Below are 7,808 nucleotides of genomic sequence, written 5' to 3'. Positions count from 1 at the left end.
ACATATAAATGTGTTTGCATGTGTATTTTGTGCATATATTATTGTACACACACATCACTGATTTATACTAGTGCCTTGGCCAATATCATCACTAGATATCAACATGAATTGCTTGAAGGACTATGGGCACGATGATGTTGCTTATCCCACAGGTGATTTATTAATCATTAAACAGAACAGAGTATTCTTACAAAGTAAAGATCTAATAGCCATCATGTTACTCAAGTAATCAAAATTCTCATCAGTAATGTGAAAAACCAATGTTGCAGGTCTGCTAACATAACAAAATAGAAAGTCACAATGGCACAGTATACACATGTGAAAAATGTCTCATCATAAATTATCACATGACAACTATCAGATGAATTTAAAAGGTAAGGAAGACATGATGGTATCTGATCTGTAATGCAGGACTTCAGAAATAGAGGAAGGAAGACAGTGGTTTAAGTTACCCTCACTTCTACGGCCAGTTTGAAGTCATCCTGGGATACCTAAGACTGTTTCAATCCCTCCCTCCATATCACCTCAGATTTAGTAACAGTTTCAAACTCTTTTTAAATAAGGTTGTTTTTATTTGTCAAAGACATGACAACCAAATGCAATTTATGCTTTGGTATTAGGTTCAAAATTAAAGGCGAATAATAGGGGCCTGTGGGGTGAGAGAGAGTCGAGGTGGGAGGCAGCTGTAGAAAGTGTTACTATGTATCTAAGTTAAGTTTACTATGTTTCATAATGTTAGTATGGCTGTATAGAAACATGTTCTCATCCTTAGGAAATATCTGCTAAAATAACTTGGGAGAATTGCCCTATATCTGCAGTTTAGTTGGAAGTGCTTTAAGCAACTTACACCTTGGAAACAGTGATGTGGTTCATGTTTATCATTTGAGATTTGTTTGTAATTGAATTTATGTGGATGATGCTCATTGTACTACTCTTTTAATATTTTCAAAAAAAGAAAGAAAATATTTTCAAATAAACAAAATTTGGAATCATCAATATATTGAAATTTGCTTAAAATATACACTCATAAAGCCACAAAGGGAGAGATTAACCTTATAAGATGAACCATTTTAAGATCACTTAGTATTTAGTAAGCATTTATTAAATACTTAACTGCATTCCAGAACTACCAGCACCTCATAAATAGGCTACTAGGGAGGTACCATTATTTTGAGTGCAGTGATAAGATAAATGAAGCTTAGGATTTAAGCAACTTGATAGGGGGTCCAAAGCTAATCTTTTAGATTCCACTCCAGAATCTACAACTCATATCTGCTTGATTCTTGTGGCGGAGGGCTAGTCAAGGTTCAAAGTCTGAGTTCTGGACTTAGGCATTTGTGTCTACCTTTGACCAGTTGTCTGATTTGAGAAAAGTCATATAAAGTGAACACGATTTGAGTATCTGTGTGGAGATTATGCTATAGAGGCAAATCCTTTGAAAATTGTTAGTATGGTAGCTAGCAAGAATCAAAGTGTGTATATGCATCGCTGACAAGGGTCAGGCTCGCTCTTTTCATACGTGCCTTCTTATTCGTTGCCTCCTCAGCCCCCGTTAATTTATTCATTTTATTTCCCAATCACTGCCCCTGCCCCATCCCATCTCTCCCTCACACAGTTCCTTTCCCCCCAAACCCTTCTCCTTTGAGAGGGTAGAAGCCTTTCCTTGGGTATCCCTCACTCCCCCTATTCCACACATGTCAAGTCTCTGCTGGGCTAGGTGCATCCTCTCCCACTGAAGCCAGACAAAAAGTATCCAAGTTAAGGGAGCGGGATCCACAGACAGGCAACAGCTTTAGAGACTGCCCTCCACTCCAGTTGTTGGGGTACCCACATAAGGATGGAGCTGCATTTGTGTTGCATATGTGGGTGGGGGTGGGGCCCTAGGTCCAGGCTGTGTATGTTTTTTGGTTGGTGGTCCAGTCTCTGAACGCCCCCCAAGAGTCCAGGTGTGGAGCTCCTATCCCCTTCCGGGCCCTCAATATTTCCCGAAATTGTTCTGTAAGAGTCTCAGGGCTCCATCTAATCAATGTTTGGCTGTGGGTCTCTCCATCTGTTTCAGTCAGCTTCTGGGTGGAGCATCTCAGAGGATTATGCAAGGCTTCTGTCTACAAGCATAACAGAGGTTTCTCATTCTTATGTATTCAGTACAAGACTTCAAAGTAGGTTCCTACAAATTAAGCTGAGAACATCATAAGTAGATCCAAGATGGAAACCGAGGTCTCTGTAATATCAGCATAGGCGACCAGTCTGCTGTCTCACTCTGAAGGGCTTTTCTAAGCTCATTTATCTAATAGGCTCCTTTAAGTTCTATGTTTTTATTTTCCAATTTATTAAACGAGTCATTGACAAAACTCCTGTTGGTTATGATTCAAGATTGAAGTTTCACAATAACATAGTAAAGAATTAGGATAAGATTTGTAAAGTGATATTTGTAATGAGACTGGACTAATTTTTTTATTGGTTATTTTATTTATTTACATTTCAAATGTTATCCCCCTTCCTGGTTTCCCCTCCAGAAACCCCGTATCCTACCCTTCCTGCTTCTATGAGGGGGCTCTCCCACCCACCAACCTACTCCCACCTCACAGCCCTAGCATTCCTCTCCCTTGGGGCATCGAGTTGCCACAGGACCAAGCAGATGGAGCCATGGGTCCCTCCATGTGTACTCTTTGGTTGGTGGTTTAGTCCATGAGAGCTCTGGGGTGGTAGGAGGTGGGTAGGGTGGGTGGGGTGGGTGGGGTGAGGGGGTGGGGGATGGTGGGTGGTTCTGGTTGGTTGATATTGTTATTCTTCCTATGTTTTATTTTTAAAGAGCTACTTGTGACTTGGAAATGGACAGTGTCATGAAGGTGTTTCTAACTTAGAAATATTTGAATGCAATTTAGAAGCATTTATCTTATAAACAACAACAATGGCCATATAGAAACCCAATGCCATCAAGCGAAAATTTGAAGGCTTATAGGAAAGTGACCTCGAAGTACCACCCTAATAAGAATACAAACGAGGGAAAAGTGTTTAAACAGATTTCTCAGTTGTAGCTCTCCATGTGTTCCCCTTAGAGATCTTCAGTATATATTTTGGAAGAGGCAGAAAGATGAGGAGACAGATGAGAAGTGAAGCTTTGTATCTGCTCAATGCCCATAGAAGAGTCATGTGAATGACACATCAAGGGAACTGGCTCTGTAAACCAAGGTGACCTGTGAATAATGCGAAGTCCAAGGTGGTCCAAAGGGAGCAATAGAAACAGAACAGAGCAACAGTACCAATAGGTCCAGAAACAGTCCCGCATATTCACTCTGCATGTGTGGGAAGGCAGGACCAGGGAGAGTGGATCAATATTAAGACTGAATAAAAGACTGCAGTAATTAGATCTTATGATCCATTAATACAACCCCTTACTTAAGGCCCAGGAATCTTGATGAAAAAGGGAGCAGAAAGATTGTTAAGAGCTAGAGGATCAGAGAGTTTGCTATGAGATTTTTGTCTGCTAGGAACATCAGAAACTACGCCCAGAAATTCTCACCAACATGACTTCCTAAACGTGAGCTGAAGAAGGATAACATAAATAGACATGCGACTGTGGATGGTGGAGGTGGGTTAGGGCCGAGGGCTGTAAGGTGGGAGAGCCCAGGAGGCTTCAACCCTACAGGAAGAACTAGGGACAGCAAGGAGAAGCTGGGAGCAGGCAGCAGAGTCTTCCCAGGAAGGGCATCCCAGTCGCTTATTCAATGTCTGCTTAGAAGCTGATGATTCCTTTGTGTATCAGCTTTACCTGAATCTGGTGTCTGCTCTCTCTTTTCCCTTGTGCCCAGCCGTGCCTTTGCAGTATCTGTGCATCATAACTTCCTGCTGTCTGTCCCGGAGACCTGTCAACCCTTATGGGCTTGGATTTGCAGACTCTTTATCTCATGGAAGGAAGTTACCATCCAATGGATAATCTTAAAAAGGAAAGATAAGCTAGGAGATTTCAATGTGTATGCATTATCGAAACAGCAACTTCTTGAGCAGCTTTCCCAGGGAGCAAAGGATTCTAACTCTGCAAAGTACGCATTTCTAAGTGTCGAACCTGATCCCGAGGGAAGAAACCTTATGGATGCTATTCAATTTAGGTCCTGTGTCTCGGTTTATTTTCCATGAACATTGAAAATTTGTTAATTTTTACTTGAACACATTCTACTTATACTTCTAATTACAGTTTTTATTTTTTTGTGTGTATCTGTGTGTGTGTGTGTATCACAGAAGGCAACTTTTGTTTGTTCTTTTTTTCCACCATGTGGGTTCAGAGAGATTGAACACAGGTACTTAACGATGAGGCAAGCACCCGTCTGCTGAGCCACCATGCTGGCCCCACTATTATTATTTTTATTTATTTATCTATCTATCTATCTATCTATCTATCTATCTATCTATCTATTTATTTATTTATTTATAATGTTAGAAAGTCTAAAACATGTCTGGCAATTCCCTATGAACTTATTTTTCACAAGAGTTTTCAAAGAAATACTTTAAATGTACCTTTTTTTTTGTTTCCCATATCTATTATAAGCCAGTATAGAGTAAATTTTATGAGATCTTTTACATAAGTATAGAAGCACCTCACTTTGAGAAACGGGTTACTAATAGAACTGTGAAATTAGGATAAATGTCCTCAGACAATTTGATATTTTGGCCTTTGACTTTTTAAAAATAAGTTTGCTAGGAGGTTGTCTTAATTAGAATACTAGTGTGGATACCAGCAGCTATCATAGATATTAACAAAATTTTAATTCCAGAAAAAAAAAAAAGGCAGGAAACATAAGTGAAAAGGTGTGGGCATACACAGTCAATAAAGTTAACTTCATGAATAGCTCCAGAAAGCAAATTGAAATGGCATGAACATTGCTATGTGCAATGAACAATTGTAACACTGTTCTGTTGAACTCTGAGGACTAGAAACAACTCCTGCCAGAAATGATATGAACTACATCCCTTCTCCGACAGACACTGGTATCAGGCGTACACTTGGACCTTCTCTGACAGTGGCATCAGGGACACTGTAGTGGCTAGTGTTGGTTGTCAACTTGACTATATCTGGAATAAACTACAATCCAGAACTGGAAGGCTCACCTGTGATCCTAATCTAGAGGCTGGGAGATACAAGTTTCTGACCTAGATTTTGGCATGGAGATCTTGAAGCATAGTCACTATGAATCCCAGAAGATTAAGGCAGGGAGATCTCTTGAGTTCAAGGTCATCAGGGAAAAAGCAAGTCCCAGATCCAGGAATGGTGGCACACACCTTTAATCTGGGCCACACCTTCTGCTGGAGACCTACATGAGGACATTGAAAGAAGGAAGATTCACTCTCTCCGACTGCTTGGCTTGTGGGACTGAGCAACTGCTCGATCCTTGGACTTCCTTTCACAGCTGCTGCTGACCATTGTTGGGGAGTTGGACTACAGACAGACTGTAAGTCATCAACAAATTTCCTTACTATAGAGAGCTCTATAGTGACTCTAGAGAACCCTGACTAATACAGATACACTTGGACATTCTCTGATAGACACTGATGTCAGGGATACACTTGGACCTTCTCTGACACTGCCATCACGGATACACTTGGACACTGGAAGGTATTTAGCACTGTACATTCACATGCTAAAATGAAAAACCCACATAAGCAAAAACCTGTGCACATACTCAAAGGTATAGAATAGAATGTTTGAAACTGCATTATTTGAAAGAGTGCAAACTTGCATGCCTAAATTAAGAAGATGATCACTAATAACCTACAGCCATCTATGCTATGGAATAGTGTTCTGACTTTATGGTGAAATATAGTGAGTTTTATATATTAGTGTAGAAATAACCCAAGATATATTACTGAATAAAAAGGAGTTTGGAGCCAATTATTATGAACAGTTTTATTTATACTATAATAACAAATACTTAATGTTTAATAGTTACCATCATGGATGTGGAGTTTGTGGTAGAAGAAATAAACTGTGAAAAACCTGTCCAGGTATATATTATTCTACTATATTAAATAATGAAGACATATCTTTGTATTCCTTCTGGCTTAAAATAAAAGATAGTAAATTAAAATTAACAAACCAAAATCCACAAATGAGTATATTTTAATACATAGCTAAGCCTTACCATTATTAGAAATTAAGAGATCTACTTATCTCTGGGTTATTCATTTTAAAAATACCTATGTTTCTTGATTCTTCAGTGGTAATATCTTTTGTAAACCAAGATATAAATATTAATGAATAGTAGTATATCAATAAAAAATTAATATATGGGAGGCATATGCAAGAGTGTTCATTTTCTTTTATTTTACTTATGTTGAAAGAAAGTGTCCGTTTAGAATTAGCCATCTGGGTTCAGGTTGGATCATCCCAATCTTGTTAGCAGCATCTAGAGCGTCGTAATCAGGAGCCAAGCGAACATACGAACATACGCCTTCCTCTCTCTGTCAGGCCTTATCAGGGTGTTGACTTTGGCCACGTCAATGTCATAGAGTTTCTTCACGGCCTGTTTGATCTGGTGCCTGTTGGCCTTGACATCCACAATGAACACAAGCGTGTTGTTGTCCTCTGTCTTCTTCATGGCTGACTCCATAGTCAGTGGGAATTTGATGACAGCATAGTGATCAAGCTTGTTTCTCCTAGCCACACTCTTTGAGGGTCCTGTGTCACCGGAACATGGGTCTTTAGAAGGTGGTGTGGGGACTGACTGGCAAATGTAAATCACTAGGAGTGGGACTTTGTAGGCTCCATCAGGCCTTGTTCCCTCTGCTTCCTGGTTTGTCCAGATGTGAATAGCCTCTCCACCAGAAAGTGCTGCTGTGCCCGACTCCTGCTTCCCCACCACAGGAAGCTGAGGCAGGAGCATTCCCAAGACCCTGTCTCAAAACAAACAACAAATGAGAGAAAGGAAGTATTTATAACCACCCACCTACTTAAGTGATGTGTGGATCTTCTTTTTGTGGCTGTGGATGCCTTTCAGCACTGCCTGCTTAGCTTTCAAGACTTCTTAGCTTTGGCTTCGGCTTTGGGAGGGGCAGGAGCTTCCTTCTTCTCTTTAGGCACCATCTTGGCAAAAGGGGCAACAGTGTTCACAATTACTTATAGGTATAAAATTCTGACTTTGGAAACACCTTACTTACTGTAGCTTTCATAGCTTCTTTTTAAAGGTTATTTTTTCTTTTGATTTCTATTGGTATAATAGTGTACATCAATAGTTACTCTGAGAGAATAGTTATTGTTTAATTCAGACTACTTAAAAATTTTAGTCTTCATTATTTTTGCTTTAAGAAATTCACCAGATTGAAAGATAATTATTTAAATGAAGTAATAAATATCTGTGCCATTTCAGAATTACAGAGTCTGAGCCAGTAAAATCTGAATCAATGGAGAACACTAAAATCTGAAACATAAAGTTTTTAAGACATTATTCATTATCAATATTTTATATTTTATTATATATGAAACCATATGCTACATAGATAGTCTCTGGATTCAAAATAAAAAATACATAGTTGTATCTAGATATGTTTTAATTTTCATCTTGTTTTTATAATTGTTAGCATATATATCATATTGTCTGACATTTTCTCTGTCTCTATAGTAAATACATATGATACAATAAACAGCAAAGATTTAGAGCCAAGCTCTTAGGGAACATGAAAAGCTTTAAAAGCAACAGCTGCTTCCACAAATCAAAACAATGAGCAGCTTAAAGTTTGTTACACTATAGTGTAAGACAGAGGGAGCCGGAGACATCACTGTGTTCTAAAGAAGAAGTTGATGTTTAGTTTAAAAG

General features: G+C 39.0%; 1 pseudogene; it reads right to left on the bottom strand.

The window, feature by feature from the left end:
* Positions 1-6,324: 6,324 nt before the first annotated feature.
* LOC127680206 (60S ribosomal protein L23a-like) lies at positions 6,325-7,078 on the bottom strand (annotated as a pseudogene).
* Between the last annotated feature and the right edge of the window lie 730 nt (positions 7,079-7,808).

This window comes from Apodemus sylvaticus, chromosome 1 (assembly GCF_947179515.1).
Source record: "Apodemus sylvaticus chromosome 1, mApoSyl1.1, whole genome shotgun sequence".
NCBI lineage: Eukaryota > Metazoa > Chordata > Mammalia > Rodentia > Muridae > Apodemus > Apodemus sylvaticus.
This window is presented reverse-complemented; position numbering and strand designations above follow the sequence as displayed.